Source organism: Canis lupus, chromosome 4 (genome assembly GCF_048164855.1).
Source record: "Canis lupus baileyi chromosome 4, mCanLup2.hap1, whole genome shotgun sequence".
Taxonomy (NCBI): domain Eukaryota; kingdom Metazoa; phylum Chordata; class Mammalia; order Carnivora; family Canidae; genus Canis; species Canis lupus.
The window spans coordinates 35,215,902-35,232,278 of record NC_132841.1 but is presented as its reverse complement, the minus strand read 5'-3'; the positions used below and the strand labels follow the sequence as shown (position 1 = coordinate 35,232,278).

The window sequence follows — 16,377 nt, the reverse complement described above, 5'->3', positions numbered from 1 at the left end:
AAACTACAGCAAAAGAGAAAAATAATAGACCGTACTTCTTTCTTTAAAAATTGTTCTTTTAAAAAAGGCGATACATTTTTTTTTTTAAAGATTTTATTTATTTGAGAGAGAGTGAGAGAGAAAGAGAGAGAACAAGTCAAGTGAGGGGTAGAGGGAGAGGCAAGCAGACTCCCTTCCGAGCAAGGAGCCCAATGCAGGGCTCAATCTCAGGACACTGGGACCACGACCTGAGCCGAAGGTAGATGCTTAATCGACTGAGCCACCCACATGCCCCAAAGGCAATACTTTAAAAAAAAATTAATTAAATAAGAACAAAAAGGCAGTACTTTACTTTTTTCAATATATCTCCCTTACAATATGCTAAGGCTCGAAATATAATGTACAAAAATATTTGTTGTATGTAAATAAATGAAGAAACCAATAACACAGTAGAATAGTAATTTTAATGTTTCTTTAAACTTAAAAAACTTCGGTCTGGGGAGCCTGGGTGGGTTCAGTCGGTTGGGTGTCTGCCTTTGGCTCAAGTCATAGTCCCAGGGCCCCGGGATCAAGCCCCACATCAGGCTCCCTGCTCAGCAGGAGTCTGCTTCTCCCTCTCCCTCTGTGCTCTCTCCCTCTCAAGTCAATAAATATTTTTTTTAAAAGGAAAACTTAGGTCCAACCAGATTTGAAAAATTACCTATGTTTACTCTCAGCACTGCCCAACATGATCTGTTTTATCCAGATAGAAGGCGTGGGCATCAGCACCTCTTTCCAACAACCAGTCAGAAATCAGAAATCACTGCTTCTTCTCCCCTGACATCTATTCCACATGGTCTTCCTTTTCCATTTCCACCCCTACTACCTGGATTAAATTCTGATTACCTCATACCTCACACCTCCTAAAACCTTCTGAGCCTCCTGAGCCCTCACTCCATTTCTCTAATGACATATATTCACACATCACTGCTAGAGTGATTTTCCTAAAGGAAGATTTTCTTGATGTTACACTTCCTAGCCTAAGACCTCTACCATATTTATAGAGAAATACTCGTTTTCCATCAGCCAGCTTTTCTAGAAATACCTTTTAATTCTTTACCTATTCAAATCCTAACTCATCTTTCAAATCCCAAGTCAAACAATCCCTCCCATGCTCTGTCTGTACTTAGCAGTTCTACAGAACTCTGATTAGGAAGAAATGAATTACTCTTCTGGCATTTATTATTTTTACCTGGCAGTGTTAGTGATCATTACTCATATTACTTATATACAGACCTTACTGGTATGACTGTAAATAGAAGATGGGGACCATGTTCTTTATTTTCTGATACTTCCATTGTGACTTGCTGCTACACAGTTTAACAGAGACCAAAATAAATAATATCCTACAGAACAAAAATAAGCGCTCTCGAGTCTTAAATTAGGAAGGAATATATCCTTAGAGTCAAAGAAATCAAGGGCGCCTGGGTGGCTCAGCCAGTTAAGCACCTGACTCCTGATTTCAGCTCAGGTCATGATGTCAGGGTCATGATATCAAGCCCTGCATCAGGCTCTGCACAGGGCAGGGAGCATGCTGGAGATTTTCTCTCCCTCTCTCTCTGTCCTTACACATTCCCTCCACTGCCAGCAGTTGTGCATGTGCACGCGCACACACACATCCAAAAAAAGAAATATAGATCACAAAGGACCTCAGGGGTGAATTGGCACTTGAGATTTTTTTTTTAAGATTTTATTTATTTATTTGTGAGAGACACAGAGAGAGGCAGAGACACAGGCAAAGGTAGAAGCAGGCTCCAGGCAGGGAGCCCGACGTGGGACTCGATCCCGGGTCTCCAGGATCACGCCCTGGGCCGAAGGCAGACACTAAACTGCTGAGCCACCCAGGCTGCCCGAGAGGAGTTTTTAAAAGTTGACAGGGCTACCACAAGAAAAAGTGGAAAAAGCATGTCAGGAGAAAAGAATAATAGGAGCAGAGAGCAAAGAAATACAGGCAGCTTCAAATCACTGGCTGAAGAGTACCACACATACACGGAGGGATACAGAGGAAGAAAACTGAATGTTTGCTAACAACCAATGCTTACAGGTTTTCGTAATTTCAGGTAAGTTGATCCCTACCTAAATCAAGAGCCTCATCATTTCTTGCTTGAAACAATTAACAATTAAGAGCATCCGAATTGTCGCCTGCTTTTGGTGTCCCCCTCCTCCTTCCAAACTATCATCCATATCCCTGCAGAATTAATTTTAGCAAAACAAATTATGATTCTAAAATGCCTCTGTTAAAATTTTTCGGTGGCTGCCAACTATTCACAAAATAAAGCCTAAACTCCCGACCACAGCACTGAGTCCTTCACCATCAAGGTCTCTCCTCGCCTTGTCCCTCAAAGCCGCTCTCATATCCTGAATTCAAACCACACAAAATGATTTCTTCTGTCTGTTGTACAATCGATATACCTCAGGCTTCCCTTGCTTACGCTGAGCTCTGCGCGTGAAATTCTCTCGCCTCCCAAATTCCACTGGGCAATCTTTCTCATCTTTCGAGACTCTACTCAACTATCATGTCCTATGTGCAGCCTCCCGGACTGTTCCCTCCTCTCACAGCAGTGAAGCGCCCAACCGCGAGGGCCCTGCGATATTTCAGGTGAAATGTAATGGAAGGGCCTAGCATTGGATGGGGATGGGGGGACTGGAAGAGAAAGGACGGAAACATTCACGGCACATTCAGAGGCCACCGGGTGGGACTGCATCTCTGACTAGAGCGGGAAGGAAAAGGTGAGGGGAACCACATCCGGCACCGAGACTTTGCGTGTGGGTAACAGAGATGTCCGCTAACAGACATGGGAACCCCGGTGCGACGCGAGCGGTTGGCCATACAGGCCGAAAGCTTAGAGAGAGGGACACAAGTGAAATGTAAGGTTGAGAGATCACTATAGAGGTAACTGTTGAAATGAGATCAGGAAAAACATAAAGAAGAAACAGAAAAATTTCAAAGATAAAACCTCGTGGAGGTCATTACTTAAGAGTAGGAGGAGAAGAAAAATTATGAAGGAGTGATTAAAGAAGTAGAGCTAGAAGAACACAGGGCCGGGCAGCCCTGGTGGCGCAGCGGTTTAGCGCCGCCTGCAGCCCAGGGTGTGATCCTGGAGACCCGGGATCGAGTCCCACATCGGGCTTCCTGCATGGAGCCTGCTTCTCCCTCTGCCTGTGTCTCTGCCTCTCTCTCGCTCTGACTGAATAAATAAATAAATCTTAAAAAAAAAAAAAAAAAAAGAAGGAGAAGAACACAGGGTCATAGAAACCAAGAGAACTGCAAAAAAGGGAAAATAGCAACTACTACAGTGATCAAAGAGTATGAAACCTAATAAAAGGCAATTAAAAAGTTGTAAGTGTTTTTCAAAAGAGCAAAGACACAAAGAGCAAAGGCAGAGTGAGAAAAAAGAATGAGCACGCTACAGAAGCAGCAGCCAACTGCTGCAAAGCCAACTACCCTACGAGGAAAGAGTACAGACTACTTCATAGTATATGTCCTATTTATTTTTCTAAAATATAGATCCTAAAGAATTCAAACCTTTTACCTGATAATCTGAGTCTGTAAATGGATCAAAATTAATGCACTTGACATCCCCTTTCTTAGAACGGCTTCTTTTCTCCTACCCTTGGTGTTACGACAGTTCCTACTTTTAAAACAAATTCTATCTCCAAAAACCTATTATTTTAAGACAACATTTTTATTCTGAATTCTATAATGTGTGAAAGATTCAAAATAATATAAACATCCATAATCTTCCATTCTGAACTCTGGTTGTCTTTAGGGGGGATAAATACATCCTTATATATCATCTAATGCTTATTTTCTATAATTAGAGTGAAGAAAGTGATATCAGTAATAAATGAGTACCTTTTATTTTTGAAGACTTTAAACATGAATAAGAAGGGGAAAATGTATTAGAACTACTTATGAACTCATAAAGAGGTGTTTAAAGAAACTAAAAAGACTAAAATAAAGTTGCAGCAGTAATACATACACATGGACTATTTTCAATTCCTTCCTTCTTTCCTTCCAAGTTAGTTAATATATAGTATAGTATTGGTTTCAGGAGAATTTAGTGATTCATCACTACACACAACACCGCGTGCTCATCCCAACATGCACTCTCCTTAATGCCCATCACCCAATTCAATTTAGCTCATTCCCCCACCCACCTTCCACGACTATTTTCAAATAGTTGATATGAAAATGTTCATATTATTCTAATTATTTTCTTAAAAGTCTTTTCCTTACCTCAGAGATGTGGCTAGATAAAACTGTACTTCCAATTTTCTCCAAACAGCTTTGACCTATGCTTCCATCTCATGAATTCCAAGACAGTATTAAACTGATGCATATTTTCATAAATCTGTTAAAAAAAAAAGAGAGAGAGCTTACTTAGACCAAAAGAAACACACAAAAGCAATACTAAAAATTCGTCATGTGTAAAATTATATATTTTCAACATAAAGTCAATGAAATTCTAAAGTATTTTAACCTATCACTTTATCATTTTCCCAACCTCTGCCCAAAGATGTTTCCTATTTTGTATATTTTCAACTTCACAAAGGTAACAATAGTTCTGTGGAAGAAACTTCTTGCATGCAAAATTTCTGTATTAGCTTAGATTTCTGAAGGAAAAAAAAAATCACATCTTAAAACGAAAAAACAGGAACAGTTAGAAGCAGCACTAAAATCCACAATTCTACAGTATTGAAATTTCTACTTAGGCAAAAATATATTTGGCCACCCAGCTAATACCCCTATTTTTCACTTTCTATCACAAAATCTCAGTAGGTAGTTCTAATTTCAGTCAATCTTCTACCTAGAATATTAAAGAACTGGAGGGGTCAGGAATCAATGGCACTGCTTGGTCTAAGCCCAGGGGATAGGTTACAACTATGTTTCCACTGACATTTAGTTCCCTGCTGCATTAAGACACAAAGTTGATAAATCTAAAAGCGGGAAACAATGAAAAATTCTGATTTATTTAAAAAGGCATGTTGCTTACTTAGAGATCTTAAAAATAATTTCTATGAACATATCTTTTAAATGAAACTTCAAATAGCAAAGTATTGTTTCATATTTTAAAAGGAAAAATTTTAAGCTGTATGAACACTACCTATGTCCCACGGCAAGGTCAAAATGCCTTTGTCTTCAAGTCCATTTAGAGGTATCGTTTGTGTCACACTGAGGTTTAGTAGTCTTGGCAATAATGACTGAATTCATGTAAACTGGGGCAACCTGAAACGGTCTAGCATATCAGATAGCAGCCTTTCTTAAAGACAAGAGTCTCCACTCAGCAGACGGGCTGCCATAGGACCATGCTAAATCTTTCATGGTCCAACTAAAGACAGACTGACCCTGAAAGCAATTAGTAATGCTTTGTCTGCATTTAGGAGCCTTAAACAGTCTTCTCAATGCACCGGTTACCCACAACTTAACTGGTCTCTAATATTTTTCAGGGTATTCACAGGACAATAAAACTCTTAGACCATCACTCAGAGAAACGAGGGCAGGAATGGAAGAGATACAGTGTTTAGGGATTTTTTTTTTTCCTGAGAGGTTCACAGTCTTAAAAAATTTCCCTTACATAATCAAAAAATAAATGCATTATGTTTTCATTTTAGAAATGACAAATATCTACCTCCAAAGCCACTCTTTGCCAACAACTCCATTCTTCCCTAATGGCGTAGGTGGAAGAAAAGAGGGAAGGCAATCACTGTATTTCACAAAGCTAGAGATTAACCCATTCTCATAAGGGTTATAACAATCCATCAAAATGACTATGTTTAAAAATATATGGCCTGATTCTAATTCTACCAGATATTTCCAATGGATCAAATAAAATTAACATATAAAACATTTAACCATTGCTTATCATGGCACTGCTTATTACAAAACTGTTTCCTTGGTGTGAAAAAAAAAAAAGCTTCAGGCTAAATCTAAAGTTAATAAAAAGAAATATGAATAATCAAAAGAATCTTCAAGTATGCCATCTTCAAAGTCTGAGACCCTGAATTGTCTATCCTCCCTCCATCCTCTCACATGCACAAATAAATGACAAAGTATAAATCGTCTAAAAATTGAATTTAAGACCAGCTAAGGAAAACCAAGTAAACATGACCTCATACTAAGACATAAATAAAAAAAAATCAAAGGACAGGATATGCTTCACCATACAGGTCTGCACATCACTTTTTTCAAACTAGAAATTGTGCAAATAAAGTAAAGCTTTCCTTAACCTTTGCAATACAGTGCTACAGTCCTAAAAGAAGAGATGCGTAAATATGTGCATGTATATAAAAAGGATTTTACGTGGGCAAAATGCCCCCAACAGCTTTAATCTTTTGACTTACAAGGTAACTGAACACAGGCTTTTAGCACTAAGAACTTGTGTTTAACAACTAGAAAGATCTAGTCAAAACTGAACACTAAACAAGTATAATAATGTTTTCGTCAAAGATTTTGTGTCTGAAACTTTCAAGCCTCTTAGTTCTAGAAAACACATTAAGAAAAAGGTAATCCTTTTAAAAACATATCAGGTCTTCTTAACGACAGAATAAATGAAAAATTAAACATTTCTAGATATTTTCTTTCTAACATTTTATAATTCAGCAAACATTAGAATTTCCTCAAAGTTCATAAACTTTGTAAACAAATATGCAAAGTGCACTTTGATCCCACATCATCTATACAGAATACCTTTATTTACCATCAAAATGTACATCTCTCTCTTGGCTCTCAAAATCATTAAAGTCCTTAAACTTTAAACTGTCGGGGTACTTAAAACACCATTACATACAGAACCCATCAGTGACAAACATCAACTGTGGATATTATAGTCATCTCTGGCTCTGAGGTGTTAGGATACCACCCATTCACTCCTTTATTAAGATTTGCCTCATAGAAAAGAACAGCATACATACTCTTTTGATAAATATAGTCAGTCTAAAACATTAAGATTACTTTTGAGTTTGTACAAGGTGTCAAAAATAGTCATTTCCTAGTATTCACAAATTCAGCAATACTGACTGTATACTTTTCCTTTTCACCACTCCAAATACTCTCCTCTTCCTTTCACCTCTCTAAGCACCCATAGAAAGTACCCCAAACATTGTACAAATACTACTGTTAACACTATTGCTGCATCCATATAACCTTTTTTAAAAATCAGAACCAAACTACAAAATATTTGACACAACATCCCAGCTGGGCTCTTAAACTAAAGGCATTATTACTGTTAAAAATTTTGGTAAATTAACTGGAAATTCAAACATCATACTTCAGAAAAATATAATACAGTTTTTCCCGTACATAATTCAAAAGAACAGTCGATTTTGGTTTATCATGCCCTTCTATAATAAAGCAGGCACCCACATAACACAGAAAGGAAAAGTCAACTTATGGATGGGTTGTATTCTAAAAGGTCACTTATAAATTGAATGTAAGCTTGAAACTGAAACTTGCGATGCTTTTCTTATAAAACCGAAGCTATAAACATTAGTATTAAACCTGTGATACAAACGGACTACAGTACACAATTCGATCATAGCACTCCTCTTTTTTTTTTAGCACTCCTCTGCTTAAGCATATTTCCATACTAAACTCTAAGCTTTTATTCACTATTATAATTCTAGAATCTACTAGCACAATTGATGACACAGAGAAGGATTTCAACAAATATTAGCTGATCTGAAGTACTGAATAGCAACAACTCGATATGAAACTGGTTTGTCTAGAAAACCTTACCTATCTTAATTGTATCAGACAACCAAAAGACAAGGAGAAAAAGCTTCTTCCAAAAGAGGTATGTGAAAAAGATTAATACCAGGGTGAGAAATCTCTAATTTAAGCCAATTGTGGCCATTTCCATTCTCCTTGCCAATGAGATGGTTCAGTTATAAGCATCTGATGCAATTCCAGGCAGTACAACCAGAGACTAAGTTTGCTGGGGAGTTTCTGGGAAAGGTTTTTTCTGGCTGATGAAAATAAGACATGTAGGTTGGAAACGCTCCCGCTCCCACCCTCAGCCTTTGTGTCCAGGCAACTCTGGGTTTGACTTTGTCAAGTGGAATGATGGCGGCCAACTTACTTAGGACCATGAGGAAGGTGACAGCCTAAGAGGACAATCCAACAGATAAAGAACAGCTCATTAAAAAACAGTAAGAATCTGGGTCTTTGGTGTTATTGTTTGGCTTGAATAAATCCCAAAACTGTTTTATCATGTTGGATCTTATTATATTAAATCCTTTTATTGTTTAATTTTCAAATACCAAAAGCAACCCAGCAAATACCATGATTCAGAAACCAATACACCATTTACTTCCATGAATTCAACTGTTACTTACACAATGATAACTCAGCTAAATTTACCTCTCAATCCAGATCCTTCTTTTGAACTAGATATGTATTTCCGAAGTACTAAATATTAAATAGCTACTCCAGTGGCACATCGAGAAAACAGGATTAATATAAAAGCCTTCATCTACCAGCACAAAAACTATTCATGCACCATATTCACTTTCCTGGCTAATGGCAGTACCAGCCAGCCAACTGTTAAAATTGGAAATCTGGGGAGCACGTCTTATCTTCCTCTGCTTCACTTATCATATTTAGGTAGTTACTAAATGCTGCCCATCCTAAGTCTGATACATCTCTAAAATTTCTCTCCTTTATATTTATACATATCTAGTGCAGGCTCTCCTCTTTCATTACAACCTACCTCCTTTCTTACCTCGTTCACTGGATGTGTGTTTCTAAAATACAACTGTGCTTCTTGAAAAGATTATAAACATAACTCATTAAGAAAATAAAAATTTTAGGGATCCCTGGGTGGCGCAGCGGTTTGGCGCCTGCCTTTGGCCCAGGGCGCGATCCTGGAGACCCGGGATCGAATCCCACATCGGGCTCCCGGTGCATGGAGCCTGCTTCTCCCTCTGCCTGTGTCTCTGCCTCTCTCTCTCTCACTGTGTGCCTATCATAAATAAATAAAAAAAAATTAAAAAAAAAAAAAAAAGAAAATAAAAATTTTAAACTATATTGAGTTTAAAACTATTTAAAGCTATACTCACCAGGGCAGCCCAGGTGGCTCAGTGGTTTAGCACCACCTTCAGCCCAGGGCCTGATCCTGGAGACCTGGGATCGAGTCCCACATTGGGCTCCCTGTGTGGAGCCTGCTTCTCCCTCTGCCTGTGTCTCTGCCTCTCTCTCTCTCTCTCTGGGTCTCTCATGAATAAATAAAAATCTTAAAAAAAAAAAAAAAACCAAAAAACTATACTCACCAGAATGGCCATAATTAAAAAGACAGACAATACAAGAGTTGGTAAGGACATGGAGAAACTGGAATTCTCACACATTGCCCTAAAATGATGCACCCATTTTGAAGAACAATTTGGCAATTTAAGTTAAATGTAAACATAAATGCACTATATGATCCCAAATTCCCTTTATAGGAACCTACCCAAGAGAAATGAAAATGTGTCTATACAAAGACTTCTACACAAATGTTCTCAGCAGCATTATTCATGACAGCCAAAACTTAAAACAATCCAAAGGTCCATCAACTGCTGAACAGATAAACAAAGTGTGGCATAATCATACAATGGAAAACTATCAGGTAATAAGAAGAAACAAAATATTGGTACATGTTACAACATGAATGCACCTCAAAAACATACTAAATAAAGAAAGCTAGATGTAAAATACTATATATTGGATGATTCCATGCATATTAAATGTTAATAAAAGGCAAATTTAGACAATCAGAAAGCAAAGCAGTAGTAGCTCAAAGCAAGGAGTAGAACTGTGAAATCTGGGGCAGTGATGAAAATATTCTATTTTTTTTAAAAAAGATTTTATTTATTTATTCATGAGAGAGAGAGAAAGGCAGAGGCAGAGGGAGAGAAGTAGGCTCCCTGTGGAGCAAGGACTGGGATGCGGAATTCAATCCCAGGTCTCCAGGATCATGACCTGAGCCAAAGGCAGCCACTTAACCGACTGAGCCACATAGGTGTCCCAATGAAAATGTTCTAAAATATTTATAGCGCAACTCTAAAATTTTACTACTAATAAAAAAACACAAGTGTATTTTTTCAATAATTTCCAACTGTGTGTAAAATGAATTCCAAATTTTTTAGGAGGCCATCCACAGATTGCTATAATCTGCTTTCCACCTATTTATTTAACCTCCTTTATCTTCTGCTACAATCTCTGCCAAAAGCCTCCTGCTGGCCATATTAGACTATTTGCTATTTCCTAAATATGCCCACTTATTTTATGCCTCTACCTTTCTTCAAGCTCGATATTCTAATCAAAATGTATCTTCATCTTTTAGCCAAGTGAACTTCCATTTGTCCTCACAATGATCCATCTCAAATATCTCTTCTGTTGACTCCTCTTGTAGCGCTCAGCACATTGAGTTATGATTATCTATTTATAGATATATCTTACTTATTAAGATAACCCCTGTGTACAGCAATTGCATTTTACTAACGCTTGTTGTCACCGGTGTTCTGAGCACAGTCCACTGACCAGCACATAGGAGGTAATCTATATATTTTTGAATAAATGACTGACTGGTGAAGAGTGACAGGGAAAAAAAAAAATTCCCAAAACAGGTAAAATGAGCTCTGCACCACAGAGATATTTGTGTAAGTATGGTTGCAGTTGATGTTATATAAGAATGAAAAACAGGCGGGGGGTGGGGGTGAATGGGTGATGGGCACTGAGGGGGGCACTTGACGGGATGAGCACTGGGTGTTATTCTGTATGTTGGCAAATTGAACACCAATAAAAAATAAATTTATTATTTAAAAAAATAAATACAAAATTAAAAAAAGAAAGAAAAACAGGGCAGCCCGGGTGGCTCAGCGGTTTAGTGCTGCCTTCAGCCCAGGGCGTGATCCTGGAGACCTGGGATCGAGTCTCACGTCGGGCTTCCTGCATGGGGCTTGCTTCTCCCTCTGCCTGTGTCTCTGCCTCTCTCTCTCTGGGTCTCTCATGAATAAATAAATAAAATCTTAAAAAAAAAAGAAAGAAAAACAAAAGGTCATCCAATCTCATCTAAATATTTATCGGTGTGGGATGTGCTAAATAGCCACAATAAACAATATATAGTCATTAAAAAAAATGAGATGCATCTGTCCTATCTGAACTGATATGGAAAGATATTCCAAATATCCTTAAGTTATAAAAACTATAAAATAAGTCACCTCTTCATTATTAAAAAGAGAACTATACACACAAAGAAGAATGTGTGTGTGTGTAAGTGCATACATACACATGCAACACGTGTGGCAAAGGTGATGAAAAGGTATACACCAACTCATCTGAGCATAGGCAAAAAAGTAGAAACAACCTAAATGTCTATCAACTGATGAATGGATGTGTATCCAAGGTGGTATATCCATCCAACGGAGTATTAATCATCCATAAAAAGAACCAATTCCAATATAAGAGAGATGAACACTGAAAATATTACACTAAGTGAAAGAAGCCAGAACAAAAGGCCACATATTATATAATTCCATTTATACAAAATACCCAAAATATGCAATTCCACAGAGATAGAAAATATATGTGCTGCCAAACTAAGCACTCAGAGACAGAAAATAGACTAATGGCTGCCTAGGATTGGGGGTAGAGGGTGGGAACGGAGAAAGACACTAAATTGATCATCAAAATGACACTAAAAGAAAAAGAAAGGCAAGTTAGAATTCATCAAAATTAAAAATATTTCCTCTGCAAAAGATCCTGTTAAAAAGACGAAGAAACAAGATATAGAGTGGGAAAGTATATTTACAAATTGTATAATGTGACAAAGGACCCATCTAGAATATACTAAATCTCAAAACTCACCTTAAAAAAAAATTCACTAAGAAACTGGGCAAAGAATATGAAGAGGGATTTCCTTGAAGAAGAAGATATCTGGATGGCAAATAAACACATGAAAAGATGTAATCAAGAACACCAGCCATCAGGGAAATGCAGATTAAGACCACTGAGATATCACTACACACCTACTGGAGTAACTAAAATAAAAAACAGTGATAACACCAAGTGCTGGCAAGAATATGAACAAAATGAATCTTTCTTTTCTTTTCCCCAAAGATTTTATTTATTTATTCATGAGAGACACAGAGAGAGGCAGAGACACAGGCAGAGGGAGGAGCAGGCTCTCTGCAGGGAGCCCAATGTGGGACTTGATCCCAGGACCCCGGGGTCACGACCTCAGACTGAGGCAGATGCTCAACTGCTGAGCCACCCAGGTGTCCTGAAAATGAATCTTTCATACATTGTTGGTAAGAATGTAAAATGGCATCCTTACTTTGGAAAAAGGTTTGGAAGTTACTTTAAAAATGAAACATACACTTACATGTAACCAAACACACTCATGGTTGCAAAGAAACGAACAGGAATGTCACCAGCAATTTTATTTTTAACAGCCAAAAACTGGAGAAAACAAAAACATCCTTCAAAAAGTGAATGGTTAAACAAACTCTGGTCCATCCATGCAACAGAATCCTACTCAGCAATAAAAAGGGATAAACCAGTGATACACAAAACAACTTGGGTAAATCTCAAAGGATTCGGCTGAGTGCAAAAAGGTCACCTACTGTATGATTCCATCTATAAAACACTGAAAATGATAAAATCACAGATAGAAAAAAAAACCCTCGAGGTTGCCATGGTGGGTACAGCTGTGACCTTTGTGGTGAGATTCCGTGTCCCCATGGTGAGGTGGTTGCACGCAGCTACCGTAGAGGTTTAATTGGCACAATACTGTGCGTGTTCTGCTGGGAACTGGACATCACGCAGTATTAAGCAACCACTGGAGGAAGGTGAAGGGTACAAGGGACCTCTCCTTACTATTTTTGCAATTTCTTATGAATCTATAATTACCTTTAAGTAACTAAAATTTTTTAAAACCCTATTTTCTAAAAATGTTTTACCTCTGCTTCAAACTAGATTTTGAATAACAAAATAACTGTTCAAAGACTATTCAAGACACATTCTTCCTTTGAATCAGCTAGGAAACTTCAATTCTGCAGTGGTTTCCAGCATCCTGTGGAAATGAGAAGTCCCCATAAGGGGAGTCTAATGAAACCAGCAGTTCCTACACCAAATTCTGAGCCTTTGGTCCTCCCTGTATCCCTCATCCTCTGGATGTGCAGAGCAGTTACCATTATCCGGGTGCCCATCCGTTCTAAGAGTAACAAACAGCAAGTTTGATGTAGCCACCTGCAGCAGACGAACCCCCAAATAATCTATCTATATATTCTTTCCAATTTATCCTTTCTGGCAAAGAACATGAGAACCACTTCTATGTTTTCCATTTTAATTTTTCTCTACAATTCATTAGACAATTTACACAGTATACATAGACATTTATATGACTTGATACATCTTCTTCCACTTACCAAGTAAACTTAATTCAGTCAGTGCAGAAATATCTATCACCCATTTATTTCCTATAAAATGGTAAGAAATTATCAAGAGAACATTTATTTTATTAGCTGATAAGTAAAAGTACCACAGGACAAGTTCCTCTGGATAGTTTCACTACATTATGTTAAAAGGAAAATTTCTAGTCACAACTCTGAGATCAAGACCTGGGCTGAGATCATGAGTCCAATCTCTAAACAACTGAGCCACCGAGGCACCCCAGGAATTGATGTTAGATTGCTAAAGGTTCACCAATTCTTCTAAAAACATGCATTATTTCTATTTCTCAATAAAGCAGTAATACTATTTAGAATTAACATCATGAACACCAATTACAGAGTTCTGCTACAACATAGAGAAATCCTTAGGGACTAATTAATACATAGTGCTATTTGTTCCAGTTCTGAATGCTCCCAGAAGAGTGCCGTGTTTACTTGTTTATTTGCTAGTTTGCTTATTTATTTATTTTAGCTTGCATCTGAATTTTTTTAAGTTTTCTTCCTTTGCTAACAGCTACCTAGAATGCATACTGGCTAACACAGTAACAGCCTCCTCTATCCACTTTTCATTTATTTGATCCCCAAGAACCAGAAAACTAGTTTAACATAGCCCTGTGTTTCAGTGTCTACAGAAATAAAAAGGCTGCATATTTCAGCCTGAAATTGATGGTATAAAAATTGAATACATCTTCTATATGATCAAATAATGTTTATGCTTTGATACATATTTTTTAGATGCTGTGATATTTTTAAAAACCCACTTAAAGAAAAGGCAAAGATAAGACACCTTAATGAGTCAACTCAGGAATAAACAAAGATAGGAGGACCTAAGAGCTATAAATACCTCAACACTTCTAATAAGATCCTCTCTCAAAACTGTTCCTTTTGAATTCCTTATCTGGCTTAACATACAGCTGTTAACAAAAAAATTTTTTTTGCCACCACCTAGTAAAGGTGACAATGTATATACCCAAAGACCTAAAAATTGTAGCTGAGTATAACCCAGGGAACCTTTTGCATGTATCCACCAAAATGCACAAATAAGATTCACAGCAGTATTTTCTTAATAGTAAAAACCAGAGGAAACCCAAGTGTTCAAAAACAGTAAAATGCATAAATTATAGTATATTCATATAATGGGATTACCATATAGCAATGAAAAGAAATATATATCTCAGATGAGTAACAACATGAATGAAATCTCAAAATCAGGGATGCCTGGGTGGCTCAGCGGTTGAGCGTCTGCCTTTGGCTTAGGTCGTGACCCCAGGGTCCTGGGATCAAGTCCCACATCGGGCTCCCTGCATGGAGCCTGCTTCTCCCTCTGCCTGTGTCTCTGCCTCTCTCTCTTGTGTGTCTCTCATGAATAAATAAATAAAATCTTAAAAAAAAATCTCAAAATCATAATGTTGAACAAAAAAGAAACAATTCCAAGAAGAATACATATACACAGTGTGATTCCATTCATATAAAGCTCAAAAATAGAAAATATTTTTTAAAAAGCATATTAAAGGAAAAATACAAAAGAGGGAAAATGTAAGGAAAGGTCATGGAATAAAACCAAACTTAGGATGATAGTTTTTTCTGGGAAGAGAGAAACTATTGTCCTGAAGCCTGGACAGGTTCAAAGGATGCCATTACAGTTCTTGAAATAGGAGGTTGGGATGGATATATTCATTTATTATTATTATTACTCTAAAATGTACATTTATGTTATATACACACCCTTGTATATAGAATACATTTTAGAATAAAAATTTTAGGGCGGCCCCGGTGGCACAGCAGTTTAGCGCCGCCTTCAGCCTGGGGCGTGATCCTGGAGACAGGGATTGAGTCCCAGGTCGGGCTCCCTGCATGGAGCCCTGCTTCTTCCTCTGCCTGTGACTCTGCCTTTCTCTCTCTCTCTCTCTCTCTCTCTCAATCTCTCTGCCTTTCTCTCTCTCTCTGAATAAATAAATAAAATCTTAAAAAAAAGAATAAAAATTTTATATTAATCCAAAGTAAATATGGGTAACTGCTAATATTTTGTAAATCTGGGTATTAAGCATACAGGTGTCACACCACTTCTTATATTTTTGGAATGTATCATAACTTAATTTTTAAAAATTAAGAGTGAAGCACTATGAAATTATATTTTGAAATCTAAGGACAAAATATCATAAACCTTTCATAGCAATAAATCAAAGCAATACTAAGCTATTATTAAATGAAAAAAGTATGAAAAAATGGACTTCTCCTGATATAGTCCAATGGAAAATACACAATGCTATCAATATAGTATTCATCTCCCCAAATTTTAACTTTAATCTAGTCATGAAATATAAAAATATAAGCAAATTAAGAGGTATCCTATTTTTAAAAAACAACAAGATTTCATAAAAGACCATTGTTAGGAGAGATGGGGGAAATATGGACTTATTCTCAGTTAAAGGAAACTAAAGAAATATGACAACCAAATGCAAAATTATCCTTAATTGGTTCTGGGATCAAAAATCAAAAAAGGGGTACCTGGTTACCTCAGTTGGTAGAACATGCAACTTTTGATCTCAGGGTTTTGAGTTCAAGCCCCATGCAAGGTGTGGAGCCTACTTAAAAAAAAATAAAATTAAAATTAAAAAAAACAAGTAGGGAGGGATGCCTGGGGGGCTTAGCGGTTGAGCGCCGCTTCGGCCTAGGGCATGACCCTGGGGTCCTGGGATCGAGTCCCGCATTGGGCTCCACGCAGGGAGCCCACTTCTCCCTCTGCCTGTGTCTCTGCCTCTCTCTGTGTGTCTCATGAATAAATAAAATCTTTAAAAATAATAATAATAATAAATAAAAATAGCTATAAAGAGCACTTTTGGAAAGAAAACAGGAAATTTAAGTAAGGGCAGTATATTACACAATGTAATATTGATATCAAATCTCTTATGATAACGTAGCCCTTAA

At 37.4% G+C, this 16,377-nt stretch overlaps 1 protein-coding gene across 2 annotated transcripts in view; it reads right to left on the bottom strand.

The window, feature by feature from the left end:
* Positions 1-16,377, bottom strand: part of BMPR1A (bone morphogenetic protein receptor type 1A) — a 140,647-nt gene that overhangs the window by 60,601 nt on the left and 63,669 nt on the right. For both annotated transcript variants that reach the window (XM_072823863.1, XM_072823865.1), the window contains one exon: positions 4,259-4,373. The gene's annotated coding sequence lies outside the window, so the exon portion shown is untranslated. The remainder of the gene's footprint in view (positions 1-4,258; positions 4,374-16,377) is intronic.